The sequence below is a fragment of the Artemia sp. Qi Xiang Cuo genome, chromosome 15 (genome assembly GCF_049724085.1).
Source record: "Artemia sp. Qi Xiang Cuo chromosome 15, ASM4972408v1, whole genome shotgun sequence".
Taxonomy (NCBI): domain Eukaryota; kingdom Metazoa; phylum Arthropoda; class Branchiopoda; order Anostraca; family Artemiidae; genus Artemia; species Artemia sp. Qi Xiang Cuo.
Window position 1 is genome coordinate 2150188 of NC_142808.1, and position 18796 is coordinate 2168983.

General features: G+C 33.9%; 1 protein-coding gene and 1 non-coding gene across 2 annotated transcripts in view; one reads left to right on the forward strand and one right to left on the reverse strand.

Annotated features, from left to right (window-relative positions):
* PolZ1 (DNA polymerase zeta catalytic subunit) overlaps positions 1 to 18796 on the reverse strand; it is a 221153-nt gene that overhangs the window by 108035 nt on the left and 94322 nt on the right. The window lies entirely within an intron of this gene.
* On the forward strand, positions 468 to 549 carry TRNAF-AAA (transfer RNA phenylalanine (anticodon AAA)). The gene has a single exon. It is a non-coding gene; the product is annotated as a tRNA-Phe (tRNA).

Sequence of the window (18796 nt, forward strand, 5' to 3'; positions counted from 1 at the left end):
ATTAAGAATTCAATAATAACAATATCTATATTAAAAACTTATAACTTTCAAGCGGTCGTGGGCGAGTGGTTAAGGCGTCTGATTAGAAATCAGAAGTCAATAATAATCATATTTATATTTAAAACTTACAAATCCTAGTGGCTGTGACAATTTTGATTTGTTTCACCATTTACCATAATCTAGAAGGACATGGTCAAAAGGACCAACCTTGATAAAACCATGAAAAGGGGGATGGTTCTCGGCTAGTATATGTTCTATTGCATAAGAGTCTTGATTGGAATGATTATTTTGATATAGCCCATTATGTTTAGTTCATAAAGGGAATGTTTATCAAGATTACCTATACCTTAATTTAGTATTAAAAATTATATTATACATATTCCCTGAATTAAGCTGAAAACAACGTATCATAAAAAATTAGGAATTCAATAATAACCATATCTATATTAAAAACTTATAACTTTCAAGCAGTCGTGGCCGAGTTGTTAAGGCGTATGACCAAACATCAGATTCCCGTGGGGAGCGTAGGTTCGAATCCTACCGACTGCAAGAATTTTTATCTGTTTAACCATTCACCACGATCTAGAAGGAAATGATTGGTTAGCACATTTACTGTTGTATAAGGGAGTGGTAATTTCCTTTTTAGGATATAAACGAAATATCGTTTATTTCCTAAAGAGGATTTCTTTTCAAGATTACTAAGGCCTTAATTTAATACTTTTATAAAATAATATTATACCTATACCCTGAATTAAATTGGTAATCTTGATAAAAATTCCTTTATGAACAAAACATAATAGGCTATAGAAAAATAATCATTCCATTCAAGACTCTTATGCAATAGGACATATACTAGCCAAGAACCTTCCCCTTTTTAATGGTTTTATCAAGGTTGGTCCTTTTGATCATATCCTTCTAGATTAAACACCAACCCAGACATGTAAACAAATAGAATCAACCACATAAACAGAGAAAGACAAACACTTTAAACATTCAAACCAACAATGACAAATATTTGGACTTGCAAACTTCGGTTACTCATAACTGAACTCATAATTTTCAAGCAGTCGTGGCCATGTGGTTAAGGTGTCTGATTAGAAATCAGATTTCAATAATAATCATATTAATATTTAAAACGTACAAATCCTAGTGGCTGTGACAATTTTGATTTGTTTCACCATTTACCATAATCTAGAAGGACATGATTAAAAGGACCAACCTGGATAAAACCATGGAAAGGAGGATGATTCTCGGCTAGTAAATGTTCTATTGCATAAGAGTCTTGATTGGAATGATTATTTTGATATAGCCTATTATGTTTAGTTCATAAAGGGAATTTTTATCACGATTACCAATACCTTAATTTAACATTAAAACATGATATTATACATATACCCTGAATTAAAATGAAAACAGTGTATCATAAAAAATTGGAAAGGAGTGTTTTTCAAAACAAGGTCGATGCCGAAGTCCTCGACCGAGTCCGTTGATTTTGAATTGAAGTTATCAAGTATTTTACAATAGGTTGTATAGGTTGCATCAAGACTGGGCTGGGTAACTGTAGGACAGAGAAAAGTCAAGACAGATAGATTAATCAATTCGGTGGTCTCACTTATAACATCAAAAACACTGAAAATAACCGATTTACTCTATGATAAATTGGTCTTAGCTTTCCACAAAACTGAATAAGCAGTAGAAGGGGGGGTACCAGCCCCACGAGAACACCGTGCTGCCACCTACAACTTTTTTGCACCCCAAATATGGGCATAGAGTCATTAGGGAGAACACGTGGTTAATGGGGTCAATGACCTAAATTTCCAAGGTCGATGTTGTTGTTGTTGTTGTTTTGGCCATGTGCATAGAGTCATTAGCGAGAACACGTGGTTAATTAAAGCGATTGGGAATTTGGAACACCTGTGCTGTCGACCTCAATTCCCCTATCGTGAATCAATAATTCCCCTTAGAAACAACAAATTAATTCCCCTTTCTTGACAGATCAATCAACCAATGACATCATCTGTCAGACTTTAAAAATTTTCGACTAGAAACGATTCTCCAGGAATAGATCCAAGTCATTAATGTCTTTGCCTCGGAAACAACTCTTTTGGTCGAACTCCAAAGGTTATTAATAACCAAACGCCATGGAAACAATTCTCCAAGAAACATCTTAGCGATGAAAGTAGAACCCTATCAGGAGGTCCCACGGGGCACCCCTGCTGCCACCTATAACTTTTTTGCACCCCTAATATGGGCATAGCCTCCCTGGGGAGAACACGTGGTTAATGGGGTCAATGACCTCTTTCTTCATGGTCTCTTTCTCCAGGTGTGTTTTTGGCACACTCTCAGCGAATGTTATGCCGTCCAGGAATTTGGAACACCTGTGCTGTCGACCTCAATTCACCTATCGTGAATCAATAATTCCCCTTAGAAACAACAAATTAATTCCCCTTTCTTGACAGATCAATCAACCAATGACATCATCTGTCAGACTTTAAAAATTTTCACCTAGAAACGATTCTCCAGGAATAGATCAAAGTCATTAATGTCTTTGCCTCGGAAACAACTCTTTTGGTCGAACTCCAAAGGATATTAATAACCAAACGCAATGGAAACAATTCTCCATGAAACATCTTAGCGATGAAATGTTTTAGCGCGGGAATCAGGTTTCTTATTAATTTAAAATGCATGAGCACAGAGATGCCAAAAACAAAAGGAACACGCTGAATTACGTTTAGGGATTATTTGGGCGAAACTGTTTTAGACAGGTTATGGAATTATTTGGGCGAAACAGTTAGAGACATTTTAAAAGATGATTTTTGAAGAGATTTTGGAAGAGGATTTGAGAGTGAAACTCTGTGGTCGTTATAATACACAAGTTTCATTTGAACAGTGTTGTGAGGTCCTCTACCCCAACCCCAAAGGGTTCCGATCCCCCTATCCCCAACCCCGAAGGAAGCCCCCGGTCCTCAAAGGTCCCCCGGGCTCCCAAAGGACCCCCCGGCCCTCAAGGGTCCCCCAGACCCCCAACGGACCCCCCGGCCCCCAAAGGGCCCCTCCCCCTTGGCCCCAAAGGGCCCCTCCCCTCCCTCTTCCTCCCTATCCTCCCCCTCCTCACCGCCCCTCCCCTCCCTCCTCCTCCCCTCCCCATCCCCTCCTCCCCCTCCTCCTCCTCCTCCTCCTCCCCTCCCCTCCCCTTCCCTCCCCCATTTTTTATACTTTTTTTGTGCATTGAGACACAGAACGACCCCCTCCCCCCGGCCCCACCCCCCACCAAAGGTCTGATTTTTAAAATTTAATTTTGAATTTCCATAGTTTAAATTCAAGAGTTGGAATGTTTCAGTAGTGTTTGGTTGTGGTTTACCTTGTCACAGTTACATTTTCTTGATTTTTAAAAGTTCATTTTGAATTTCTTTCGTTGAAATGCAAGAGTTGGAATAGTTTCAGTAGTGTTTGGTTGTGGTTTACCTTGTCACAGTTACATTTTCTTGATTTTTCAAAGTTCATTTTGAATTTCCTTCGTTGAAATGCAAGAGCTGGAATGTTTCAGTAGTGTTTGGTTGTGGTTTACCTTGTCACAGTTAAATTTTCTTGATTTTTCAAAGTTCATTTTGAATTTCTTTCGTTGAAATGCAAGAGTTGGAATATTTCAGTAGTGTTTGGTTGTGGTTTACCTTGTCACAGTTACATTTTCTTGATTTTTCTAAGTTCATTTTGAATTTCTTTCATTGAAATGTAAGAGTTGGAATATTTTAGTAGTGTATGGTTTACCTTGTCACTGTTACATTTTATTGATTTTTCAAAGTTCATTTTGAATTTCTTTTGTTGAAAGGCAAGAGTTGGAATATTTCAGTAGTGTGTTGTTGTGGTTTATCTTGTCACAGTTACATTTTCTTGATTTTTCAAAGTTCATTTTGAATTTCTTTTGTTGAAATGTAAGAGCTGGAATGTTTCAGTAGTGTTTGGTTGTGGTTTACCTTGTCACAGCTACATTTTCTTTATTTTTCAAAGTTCATTTTGAATTTCTTTATTTGAAATGCAAGAGTTGGAGTATTTAAGTAGTGTTTCGTTATGGTTTACCTTGTCACTGTTACATTTTCTTGATTTTTCAAAGTTCATTTTGAATTTCTTTTGTTGAAAGGCATGAGTTGGAATATTTCAGTAGTGTGTTGTTGTAGTTTACCTTGTCACAGTTACATTTTCTTGATTTTTCAAAGTTCATTTTGAATTTCTTTGTTTAAATGCAATAGTTGGAATATTTCAGTAGTGTTTGGTTGTGGTTTACCTTGTCACAGCTACATTTTCTTAATTTTTCAAAGTTCATTTTGAATTTCTTTCGTTGAAATGCAAGAGTTGTAATATTTCAGTAGTGTTCCGTTGTGGTTTACCTTGTCACAGTTACATTTTCTTGATTTTTCAAAGTTCATTTTGAATTTCTTTCATTGAAATGCAAGAGTTGGAATATTTCAGTAGTGTTTGGTTGTGGTTTACCTTGTCACAGTTACATTTTCTTGATTTTTAAAAGTTCATTTTGAATTTCTTTTGTTGAAAGGCAAGAGTTGGAATATTTTAGTAGTGTTTGGTTTACCTTGTCACTGTTACATTTTCTTGATTTTTCAAAGTTCATTTTGAATTTCTTTTGCTGAAAGGCAAAAGTTGGAATATTTCAGTAGTGTGTTGTTGTAGTTTACCTTGTCACAGTTACATTTTCTTGATTTTTCAAAGTTCATTTTGAATTTCTTTCGTTGAAATGCAAGAGTTGGAATATTTCAATAGTGTTTGGTTGTGGTTTACCTTGTCACAGCTACATTTTCTTAATTTTTCAAAGTCCATTTTGAATTTCTTTAGTTGAAATGCAAGAGTTGGAATATTTCAGTAGTGTTTGGTTGTGGTTTACCTTGTAACAGTTACATTTTCTTGATTTTTCAAAGTTCATTTTGAATTTATTTCGTTGAAATGAAAGAGTTGGAATATTTCATTATTGTTTTGTATTGGTTTAAATTGTAAAAGTTACATTTTCTTTATTTTTAAAATTAATTTTGAATTTCTTTTGTTGAAAGGCAAGAGTTGGAATATTTTAGTAGTGTTTGGTTTACCTTGTCACTGTTACATTTTCTTGATTTTTCAAAGTTCATTTTGAATTTTTTTCGTTGAAAGGCAAGAGTTGGAATATTTCAGTAGTGTTTGGTTGTAGTTTACCTTGTCACAGCTACATTTTCTTGATTTTTCAAAGTTCATTTTGAATTTCTTTTATTGAAATGCAAGAGTTGGAATATTTCAGTAGTGTTTGGTTTACCTTGTCACTCTTACATTTTCTTAATTTTTCAAAGTTCATTTTGAATTTCTTTCGTTGAAATGTAAGAGTTGGAATATATCAGTAGTGTTTGGTTGTGGTTTACATTGTCACAGTTACATTTTCTTAATTTTACAAAGTTCATTTTGAATTTCTTTCATTGAAATGCAAGAGTTGGAATATTTTAGTAGTGTTTGGTTTACCTTGTCACTGTTACATTTTCTTGATTTTTCAAAGTTCATTTTGAATTTCTTTTGTTGAAAGGCAAGAGTTGGAATATTTCAGTAGTGTGTTGTTGTAGTTTACCTTGTCACAGTTACATTTTCATGATTTTTTAAAGTTCATTTTGAATTTCTTTCGCTGAAATGCAAGAGTTGAAATATTTCATTAGTGTTTGGTTGTGGTTTACCTTGTCACAGTTACATTTTCTTGATTTTTCAAAGTTCTTTTTGAATTTATTTAGTAGAAATGAATGAGTTGGAATATTTCAGTAGTGTTTGGTTGTGGTTTAACTTGGCACAGTTACATTTTCTTGATTTTTCAAAGTTCAGTTTGAATTTCCTTCATTGAAATAGGTTTTGGTCGTGCTTTACCTTGACACAGTTAAATTTCTTGATTTTTGTTAGGTTAGGTTAGGCTAGATGAAGTTAGATTAGGTTAAGTTAGGTTCGGTTAGGTTAGCCTACGTACGCGCGCGTACGTAGGCTAACCTAACCTAACTTAACCTAATCTAACTTGATCTAGCTTAACCTAACCTAACCTAACAAAAATCAAGAAATTTAACTGTGTCAAGGTAAAGCACGACCAAAACCTATTTCAATGAAGGAAATTCAAAATGAACTTTGAAAAATCAAGAAAATGTAACTGTGCCAAGTTGAACCACAACCAAACACTACTGAAATATTCCACCTCTTGCATTTCAACGAAAGAAAATCAAAATGAGCATTGAAAAATCAAGAAAATGTAACTCTGACATTGTAAACCACAACCAAACGCTTGTGAAATATTCCAACTCTTGCATTTCAACGAAAGAAATTCAAAATGAACTTTGAAAAATCAAGAAAATGTAACTGCGACAAGGTAAACCACAACCAAACACTACTGAAATATTCCAACTCTTGCATTTCAAAGGAAGAAATTAAAAATTAACTTTTAAATATCTAGAACCTGTTACTGTGATAAGGTAAACCACAACAAAACACTAGTGTAATATTCCAACTCTTGCATCCCAACGGAAGAAATTCAAAATGAACTTTGAAAAATCAAGAAAATGTTACTGTGACAAGGTAAATCACAACCAAACACTACTGAAATATTCCAACTCTTGCATTTCAACGAAAGAAATTCAAAATGAACTTTGAAAAATCAAGAAAACGTAACTGCGACAAGGTAAACCACAACCAAACACTACAGAAATATTCCAACTCTTGCATTTCAACGTATGAAATTCAAAATGAACTTTGAAAAATCAATAAAATGTAACTATGGCAAGGTAAACCACAACCAAACACTACTGAAATATTCCAACTCTTGCATTTCAAAGAAAGAAATTCAAATGAACTTTGAAAAATCAAGAAAAATGTAACTGTGACAAGGTAAACCAAAACCAAACACGACATAAATATTCCAACTATTGCATTTCCATGAAAGAAAATCAAAAAGAACGTTGAAAAATCAAGAAAATGTAACTGTGACAAGGTAAATCACAACCAAACACTACTGAAATATTCAAACTATCGCCTTTTATCGAAAGAAATTCAAAATGAACTTTGAACAATCATGAAAATGTAACCGTGACAAGGTAGACCATAACCAAACACTACTGAAATATTCCAACTCTTGCATTACAACGAAAGAAATTCAAAATGAACTTTGAAAAATCAAGAAACTGTAACTGTTAAAAGTTAAACAAAAACAAACAAATACATAAACATTACTACTCTTTCATTTCAACGAAAGAAATTCATAATGAACTTTTAAAAAACAAGAAAATGTAACTGTGACAAGGTAAACCACACCCAAACACTACTGAAATATTCCAAATCTTGCATTTCAACGAAAGAAATTCAAAATGAACTTTGAAAAATCAAGAAAATGTAACAGTGACAAGGTAAACCACAACCAAACACTACTGAAATATTCCAACTCTTGCATTTCAACGAAAGAAATTCAAAATGAACTTTGAAAAATCAAGAAAATGTAACTGTGACAAGGTAAACCACAACCAAACACTACTGAAATATTCCAACTCTTACATTTCAACGAAAGAAATTCAAAATGAACTTTGAAAAAATCAAGAAAATGTAACTGTGACAAGGTAAACCACAGCCAAACACTACTGAAATAATACAAATCTTGAATTTCAAATAAAGAAATTCAAAATGAACTTTGAAAATTCAAGAAAATGTAACTGTGACAAGGTAAACCAGAACCAAACACTACTGAAACATTACAATTCTTGCATTTCAAATAATGAAATTCAGAATGAACTTTGAAAAATCAAGAAAATGAAACTGTGTCAATGTAAACCACTACCAAACACTACTGAAATATTCCAACTCTTGCATTTCAACCAAAGAAAATCGAAATGAACATTGAAAAATCAAGAAAATGTAACTGTGACAAGGTAAACCACCATAAAACAATACTGAAATATTCCAACTCTTGCATTTCAACAAACGAAATTCAAAATGAACTTTGAAAAATCAAAAAAATGTATCTGTGACAAGGTAAACCACAACCAAACACTAGTGAAATATTCCAACTCTTGCATTTCAACGAAAGAAATTCAAAATGAACCTTGAAAAAACATGAGAATGTAACTGTGAAAATTTAAACAACAACCAAAAACTACTGAAATATTACAACTCTTAAATTTCAATGAAAAAAATTCAAAATGAACTTTAAAAAATCAAGAAAATGTAACTTTGACAAGGTAAACCATAACCAAACACTACTGAAATATTCCGACTCTTGCATTTCAACGAAAGAAATTCAAAATGAACTTTGAAAAATCAAGAAAATGTAATTGTGACTAGGTAAATCATAACCAAACACTACTGAAATATTCCAACTCTTGCATTTCAAGGAAAGAAATTCAAAATGAACTTTGAAAAATCAAGAAAATGTAACTGTGACAAGGTAAACCACAACCAAACACTACTGAAATATTCCAACTCTTGATTTCAAGGTAAGAAATTCTAAATTAACTTTGAAAAATCATGAAAATGTAAGTGTTACAAGGTAAACCACAACCAAACTCTACTGAAATATTCCAACTCTTGTATTTCAACGAAAGAAATTCAAAATGAGCTTTGAAAAATCAAGAAAATGTAACTGTGACAACGTAAACCACATCCAAACACTACTGAAATATTCAAACTCTTGCATTTCAAAGAAAAAAATTCAAAATGAAATTTCAAAAATCAAGAAAATGTATCTTTGACAAGGTAAATCATAACCAAACACCACTCAAATAATCCAAATCTTGCATTTCAATGAAAGAAATTCAAAATGAACTATTAAAAATCAAGAAAATGTAACTGTGACATGGTAAAACATAACCAAACACTACTGAAATATTCCAACTATTGCATTTCAATGAAATACATTCAAAATAAACTTTGAAAAATCAAGAAAATGTAACTGTGACAAGGTAAACCACTACCAAACACTACTGAAATAATCAAAATCTTGAATTTTAACGAAAGAAATTCAAAATGAACTTTGAAAAATCAAGAAAATGTAACTGTGGCAAGGTAAACCACAACCAAACACTACTGAAATATTCCAATTCCTGCATTTCAACGAAAGAAATTCAAAATGAACTTTGAAAAATCAAGATAATGTAACTGTGACAAGGTAAACCACAACCAAACAATACTGAAATATTCCAAATCTTGCATTTCAACGAAAGAAATTAAATATGGACTTTGAAAAATCAAGTAAATGTAACTGTGACATGTTAAACCATAATCAAACACTACTGAATTATTCCAACTCTTGCATTTCAACGAAAGAAATTCAAAATGAACTTTGAAAAAACAAGAAAATGTAAGTGTGACAAGGTAAACCACACCCAAACACTACTGAAATATTCAAAATCTTGCATTTCAACGAAAGAAATTCAAAATGAACTTTGAAAAATCAAGAAAATGTAACTGTTACAAGGTAAACCACAACCAAACACTACTGAAATATTCCAACTCTTGCATTTCAATGAAAGAAATTCAAAATGAACTTTGAAAAATCAAGAAAAAGTAACTTTGACAAGGTAAACCATAACCAAACACTACTGAAATATTCCAACTCTTGCATTTCAACGAAATAAATTCAAAATGAACTTTGAAAAATCACGGAAATTTAACTGTGACTATGTAAATCAAAACCAAACACTACTGAAATATTCCAAATCTTGCATTTCAGTGAAAGGAATTCAAAATGAACTTTGAAAAATAAATAAATTGTAACTTTTGCAAGGTAAACCACAACCACCCAATTCTTAAATCTTCAAACTCTTGATTTCAATGTAAGAAATTCTAATTGAACTGTGAAATATCATTAAAATGTATCTGTGTCTCGGTATACCACGTCCAAACACAACTGAAATAGTCCAACTCTTGCATTTCAACGAAAGAAATTCAAAATGATCTTTGAAAAATCAAGAAAATGTAACTGTGACAAGGTAAACCACATCCAAACACTACTGAAATATTCCAACTCTTTCATTTCAACTAAAGAAATTTCAAATGGACTTTCAAAAATAAAGAAAATGTATCTGTGTCAAGGTAAATCACAACCAAACACTACTGAAATATTCCAAATCTTGCGTTTCAACGACAGAAATTCAAAATGAACTTATAAAAATCAAGAAAATTTAACTGTGACAAGGTAAACCCCAACCCAACACCACTGAATTCCAAATCTTGCATTTAAAAAAAAGAATTTAAAAATAAACTTTGAACAATCCAGAAAATGTAACTGTGACAAAGTAAAACACAGCCAAACACTACTGAAATATTCCAACTATTGCATTTCAACGAAAGAAATTCAAAATGAACTTTGAAAAATCAAGAAAATTTAACTGTGACATGGTAAACCACAACCAAACACAACTGAAATATTCCAAATCTTGCATTTCAACGAAAGAAATTCAAAATGAACATTTAAAAATCAATAAAATGTAACTTTGACAAGTTAAACCACAACCCAACTCAACTGAAATATTCCAACTCTTGCATTTCAAATAAAGAAATTCAAAATGAACATTGAAACAATAAGAAAATGAAACAGGGACAAGGTAAACCCCAACCAAACACAACTGAAATATTCCAACACTTGCATTTCAAAGAAAGAAAATCAAAATGAACTTTGAAAAATCATGAAAATGTAACTGTGACAAGGTAAACCACAACCAAACACTACTGAAATATTCCAACTCTTGCATTTCAACGAAAGAAATTCAAAATGAACTTTGAAAAATCAACAAAAATGTAACTGTGACAAGCTAAACCACAAACAAACACTACTGAAATAATCAAACTCTTGCATTTCAACGAAAGAAATACAAAATGAACTTTGAAAAATCAAGAAAATGTAACTGTGACATGGTAAAACATAACCAAACACTACTGAATTATTCCAACTCTTGCATTTCAACGGAAGAAATTCAAAATGAACTTTGAAAAATCAAGAAAATGTAACTGTGACAAGGTAAACCATAACCAAACACTACTGAAATATTCCAACTCTTGCATTTCAACGACAGAAATTCAAAATGAACTTTGAAAAATCAAGAAAATGTAGCTGTGACACTGTAAACCACGTCAAAACAACTACTGAAATATTCCAACTCTTGAATTTCAACGACAGAAATTCAAAATGAACTTTGAAAAATCAAGAAAATGTAACTGTGACAAGGTAAACCACAACCAAACACTACTGAAATATTCCAACTCTTGCATTTCAACGAAAGAAATTCAAAATGAACTTTGAAAAATCAAGAAAATGTAAGTGTGACAAGGTAAACCACAAACAAACACTACTGAAATATTCCAACTCTTGCATTTCAACGAAAGAAATTCAAATGAACTTTGAAAAATCAAGAAAATGTAACTGTGACAAGGTAAACCACAACAAAACACTACTGAAATATTCCAAGTCCTACATTTCAATGAAAGAAATTCAAAATGAACTTCGAAAAATCAAGAAAATGTAACTGTGACAAGGTAAACCACAACGGAATACTACTGAAATATTACAACTCTTGCATTTCAACGAAAGAAATTCAAAATGGACTTTGAAAAATTAAGAAAATGTAGCTGTGACAAGGTAAACCACAACCAAACACTACTGAAATATTCCAACTCTTGCATTTCAACAAAAGAAATTCAAAATGAACTTTGAAAAATCAAGAAAATGTAACTGTGACAATATAAACTAAAACCACGCAAAACTTAAATATTCCAACTCTTTCATTTCAACGAAGGAAATTCAAAATGAACTTTGAAAAATCAAGAAAATGTAACAGTGACAAGGTAAACCAAACACTACTAAAATATTCCAACTCTTGCATTTCAAAGAAAGAAATTCAAAATGAACTTTGAAAAATCAAGAAAATGTAACTGTGACAAGGTAAACCACAACCAAACACTACTGAAATATTCCAACTCTTACATTTCAATGAAAGAAATTCAAAATGAACTTTGAAAAATTAAGAAAATGTAACTGTGACAAGGTAAACCACAACCAAACACTACTGAAATATTACAACTCTTGTATTTCAACGAAAGAAATTCAAAATGAACTTTGAAAAATCAAGAAAATGTAGCTATGACAAGGTAAACCACAACCAAACACTAATGAAATATTCAAACTCTTGCATGTCAACAAAGAAATTCAAAATAAACTTTAAAAAATCAAGAAAATGAAACAGTGACAAGGTAAACCAAACACTACTAAAATATTCCAACTCTTGCCTTTCAACAAAAGAAATTCAAAATGAACTTTGAAAAATCAAGAAAATGTAAATGTGACAAGGTAAACCACAAACCAAACACTACTGAAATATTCCAACTCTTGCATTTCAATGAAAGAAATTCAAAATGAACTTTGAAAAATCAAGAAAATGTAACTGTGACAAGGTAAACCACAACGAAATACTACTGAAATATTCCAACTCTTGCATTTCAACGAAAGAAATTCAAAATGGACTTTGAAAAATTAAGAAAATGTAGCTGTGACAAGGTAAACCACAACCAAACACTACTGAAATATTCCAACTCTTGCATTTCAACAAAGAAATTCAAAATGAACTTTGAAAAATTAAGAAAATGTAGCTGTGACAATTTAAACCACAACCAAACACTACTGAAATATACCAACTCTTTCATTACAACAAAGGAAATTCAAAATAAACATTAAAAAATAAAGAAAATGTAACAATGAAAAGCTAAACCAAACACTAATAAAATATTCAAACTATTGCCTTTCAACGAAAGAAATTCAAAATGAACTTTGAAAAAATCATGAAAATGTAAAAGTGACAAGGTAAACCACAACCAAACACTACTGAAATATTCCAACTCTTACATTTCAACTAAGTAAATTCAAAATGAACTTTGAAAAATTAAGAAAATGTAGCTGTGACAAGGTAAACAACAACCAAACACTACTGAAATATTCCAACTATTGCATTCCAACCAAAGAAATTCAAAATGAACTTTGAAAAATCAAGAAAATATAACTGTGACAAGGTAAACTACAACAACACACTACTGAAATATTCCAACTCTTGCCTTTCAACAAAAGAAATTCAAAATGAACTTTGAAAAATCAAGAAAATGTAACAGTGACAAGGTAAACCAAACACTACTAAAATATTCAAACTCTTGCATTTCAATGAAAGAAATTCAAAATTAACTTTGAAAAATCAAGAAAATGTAACTGTGACAAGGTAAACCACAACCAAACACTACTGAAAGATTCCAACTCTTGCATTTCAACGAAAGAAATTCAAAATCAACTTTGAAAAATCAAGAAAATGTAACTGTGACAAGGTAAACCACAACCAAACCCTACTGAAACATTCCAACTCTTGCATTTCAACGAAGGAAATTCAAAATGAACTTTGAAAAATCAAGAAAATGTAACTGTGACATGGTAAACCACAACCAAACACTACTGAAACATTCCAACTCTTGCATCTCAACGAAAGAAATTCAAAATGAACTTTGAAAAATCAAGAAAATGTAACTGTGACAAGGTAAACCACAACCGAACACTACTGAAACATTCCAAGTCTTGCATTTCAACGAAGGAAATTCAAAATGAACTTTGAAAAATCAGACCTTTGGAGGGGGAAGGGCCGGGGGGAGGGGGTCGTTCTGTGTCTCAATGCACAAAAAAAGTATAAAAAATGGGGGAGGGGAGGGGGAGGGGGAGGGGAGGAGGAGGAGGAGGAGGAGGGGGAGGAGGAGGAGGGGAGGGGAGGGGAGGGAGGAGGAGGGGAGGGGCGGTGAGGAGGGGGAGGATAGGGAGGGAAGAGGGAGGGGAGGGGCCTTTTGGGGCCAAGGGGGGAGGGGCCCTTTGGGGGCCGGGGGGTCCATTGGGGGTCTGGGGGACCCTTGAGGGCCGGGTGGTCCATTGGGAGCCCGGGGGACCTTTGAGGACCGGGGGCTTCCTTCGGGGTTGGGGTAGGGGGATCGGAGCCCTTTGGGGTTGGGGTAGAGGACCTCAAAACACTGTTCTAATGGAACTTGTGTATTATAACGACCACAGAGTTTCACTCTCAAATCCTCTTCCAAAATCTCTTCAAAAATCATCTTTTAAAATGTCTCTAACTGTTTCGCCCAAATAATTCCATAACCTGTCTAAAACATTTTCGCCCAAATAATCCCTAAACGTAATTCAGCGTGTTCCTTTTGTTTTTGGCATCTCTGTGCTAATGCATTTCAAATTAATAAGAAACCTGATTCCCGCGCTAAAACAATTCATCGCTAAGATGTTTCATGGAGAATTGTTTCCATGGCGTTTGGTTATTAATATCCTTTGGAGTTCGACCAAAAGAGTTGTCTCCGAGGCAAAGACATTAATGACTTGGATCTATTCCTGGAGAATCGTTTCTAGGTGAAAATTTTTAAAGTCTGACAGATGATGTCATTGATTGATTGATCTGTTAAGAAAGGGGAATTAATTTGTTGTTTCTAAGGGGAATTATTGATTCACGATAGGTGAATTGAGGTCGACAGCACAGGTGTTCCAAATTCCTGGACGGCATAACATTCGCTGAGAGTGTGCCAAAAACACACCTGGAGAAAGAGACCATGAAGAAAGAGGTCATTGACCCCATTAACCACGTGTTCTCCCCAGGGAGGCTATGCCCATATTAGGGGTGCAAAAAAGTTATAGGTGGCAGCAGGGGTGCCCCGTGGGACCTCCTGTTAGGGTTCTACTTTCATCGCTAAGATGTTTCTTGGAGAATTGTTTCCATGGCGTTTGGTTATTAATAACCTTTGGAGTTCGACCAAAAGAGTTGTTTCCGAGGCAAAGACATTAATGACTTGGATCTATTCCTGGAGAATCGTTTCTAGTCGAAAATTTTTAAAGTCTGACAGATGATGTCATTGGTTGATTGATCTGTCAAGAAAGGGGAATTAATTTGTTGTTTCTAAGGGGAATTATTGATTCACGATAGGGGAATAATTCCCAAATTCCCAATCGCTTTAATTAACCACGTGTTCTCCCTAATGACTCTATGCACATGGCCAAAACAACAACAACAACAACATCGACCTTGGAAATTTTGGTCATTGACCCCATTAACCACGTGTTCTCCCTAATGACTCTATGCCCATATTTGGGGTGCAAAAAAGTTATTGGTGGCAGCAGGGTGTTCTCGTGGGGCTGGTACCCCCCCCCTTCTACTAATAACTTTTCAATTCCTCGGAGAATCTACGTCAGTATAGAATACATCTTTCCCCAGAGACTTGTTAAATCACTAAGACAATATTTTCCAAGGATTATCAGTCACCTCTAAGAAAAGGAATCAATGTTTCATTCAAAGCCAACTTCATTCTGGAAATAAATGTTAGTCCATAGAGTCCCTTTTTGGTTTTGTTTAAAATGTCCAGTGACTGTGAATGGTGCTTTGAGGAAGAAGGTATTTTAATGGATATCTTAATTTAACTTAACTATAAATCTAGTATGAAAATTAAATAAAAAGAAACAAGTTTGTTTTTTTTTAACTGAAAGTAAGGAGCGACATTAAAACTTAAAACAAACAAAAATTGTTCCGTATATGAAAGAGGCTGTCAACTCCTCAACACCTCGCTCTTTACGCTAAAATTGTTTATTGTTTTAAAAAATAGAGTTGTGACAAAAGTCAAACATTTAGCGCAAAGAGTGATGCGTTGAGGAGGGGATAGCCCCTTTCATATACGAAATAATTTCTGTTCGTTTTAAGTTTTAATGTCGTCCTTACTTTCAGTCAAAAAAAAACTTGTTTTTTTATTTAATTTCTGAAGGTTTTTGAATTAATGCAGATTTTATTTTAGCTCACCATAAATAATTAATTAAAACAAAATTTGTATATTAAGTTTACTTTTTTTTGGATAAATGGCTTTCTCGAAATTTTGTTCTGACGTAATTTACGTATCGAACTTCTATATTCGTATGTTTTTATCTTGTATTTCAGGGAGTTCGCCCCCTAGTCAATACCTCGCCCTTTACGCTAAAGTTCGAGTTTTGTTCAGATCACAAACCCCTGAATCACAAAGGCTGGTTAATTAGAATAGATAGCTCTTTTGAAAGTACTAAAAAACCTTTAGCGTAAAGACCAAGGTATAGACATGGGAGCGACCCTCATATACGTAATAATTTATGTTCGTTTTAAGTTTTAATGTCACTCCTTACTTTCAGTTGAAAACAAACTTGTTTTTTTATATAATTTCTGATCGTTTCTAAATAATGCTGGGAGCGTGAGAGGGGGCCAAGTTGCCTTCCAGTTTTATTGGTCACTTAAAAAGGCCACTAGAACTTTTAATTTCCGTTCGAATGATATTCTAGGACTGCTGGATCGATACGATCACCCCTGGAAAAAAAAAATCAAACACGCATCCGTGATCTTTCTTCTGGCAAAAAATACAAAATTCCACATTTTTGCAGATTGGAGCTTGAAACTTCTACAGTAGGGTTCTCTGATACGCTGAATCTGATGGTGTGAGTTTTATTAAATTGCTATAACTTTTAGGGGTTGTTTCCCCCTTTTTTTGAAAATAAGGCAAATTTTCTCAGGCGCCTAACTCTTGATGGGTAAAATTAAACTTGATGAAACTTATATATTTGAAATCAGCATAAAAATCCGATTCTTTTGATGTATCTACTGGTATCAAAATAACGTTTTGTAGAGTTTCAATTACTATTGAGCCGGGTCGCTCCTTACTTAGAGTTCGTCACCACGAACTGTTTGATAAGATTTTAATTATCAGACATTTGAACAGTACTGGAAAGTATAAAACCGACAATTCAGGTGTGTGTTCATGAATATATTTCTGAGAGACGGGGGGGGGTCAAATCGGGCAAAAAAATTAAAAAATTTACCTAGAAATTATATGAAAACATGTACAATTTTTGGGGGAATTGGCACATGTTTAAGCCCCCTTCCCCACGCCCTAAATTGTTGCTACCGTAATTATAGTTTTATTCTATGTGTAGCCTATTACCGTTTTTTGTTCAAACAGTTCCTTTTAAGGAAGTGTAAGTAAGGCGTGATGTGGCTCAATAGTAACCGAGACTCTAAGACACAGAGTCTTGTTAACAGCGGGTACATCAGAAGAATCATATTTTGATGATTATTCAAAATATATTAAATTCATCAAGTTTAATGTTACCTTTCAAAAGTTTTAAGACCGAGAAGATTCAACATATCAGACATCATTAACATAGAGGTTTCTAGCTCCTATATCAAAATGCGGAATTTTGCATTTTCCGCAAGAAGCAAAATCACATTTGTGTGTTCGTTTTTCCCAGGGATAACCGTATCAAGCCAGTTATCCTAGAAAATCAGTAGAGGGCTTATTTGATCGGATATAAAAAATTTAGTGCCCTTTTTAAGTGACCGAAAATGCTGGAGGGCAGCAATTCCCCCCACGCCCATTTTCTGCTAAGGTAGGGTTTTCTGACGGGAGGGGGGGGGGGTTCATAAGATGACCTTTCCATGGAGTAATATTTCGGGAGGGAATATGTTTACTGTGGAGGGGGAGGTGGATTTCCCGGGATTATTTAAAAAAAGATCAGAAATCAAATAGAAAAAAGTTTTTTCAACTGAAAGTAAGGAGCAACATTAATACTGAAACGAAAAGAAATTGTTACGAATATGAGGGAGGGTCCCCCGCTCTTCAGTGCCTCAATTCCGAAATGGAAAATTCCGAAATGGAGAAATATAAAGCAGATATAGTCTATTATTTCTTTTGGGACGGGAAGAGGTTTCAAAGTAGTGATTGCGTATATAGAATTTTGTAAAGGATGATTTCTACTCATACAAATTTATAAACTTCGTTTTCGTTGTGAATTTGGCTAGAACAAACTTAGTCCTATTTTGTAATGTACTGGAGACGTAGCCATTACTATACGAAAAAAATATAGCGCAACATCAAATTGTTATATTTTTTACTTCAGATAATGATATATATATAACATTTTGCAACCATATAACCTTTTAAAGCCAATTTTTATCAAATTAGATTCATCTTCTAGTTCAAGTGTTGGTTTTCCAGGTTTTCCGTGAAAAATCCATAGGGTACTACCTCGCGTTCATTCTTTAATCGTTTTGCATATTTAGCTCCATGGTCGGCAAAGACATTGTGCGTAACATTCATGTGTCCAGGCACCCAGATTAAACGGAGACTTTTGAGCCGTTCTGACGCTCTTATAAGCGTATCTTGGATTCTTCTAACCATTTTGTCTCTCAGGGGCGCTTTTATGCTTACTATCGAATCTAAGCACAACTGGCAATCTGTATAAATAACAACAGATTCCCCGGTCCACTCTCTTTTACATACCTCTTCAAGAGCCGATAATATGGCTTGACATTCTGATCGATAGGATCCACTTCCATCTGGTAATCTTATACAGATTACTTCTTCCCGATGAGGGATTGCAACGGCACAGCCACTAGCTCCATTCCCAGCATCATATGCGCCATCTGTATAGAGCGATATAAAGGCCCTATAATCTTCCTGAATTTTCAATAGAAGATCTGGGTTCTTCGCATGATCTTCTCGAATTCTTTTCGGACCCAGTAGCTTTTTCATTCGACTAGCTCGTCGCTTATCCTTTTCCCGTCTCTCGTGTGTTTTGTTTTCAAATTATAAGGAGATTTCACGTAGATTTTTGGATTCTTCTTAAAACGACATGATATAAAAAACTAAATGATATGACCATATCATTATGCCTATATATAGGCATCATGACGTCATGGCGTAATGATTTTATTTCATGACGTCATGG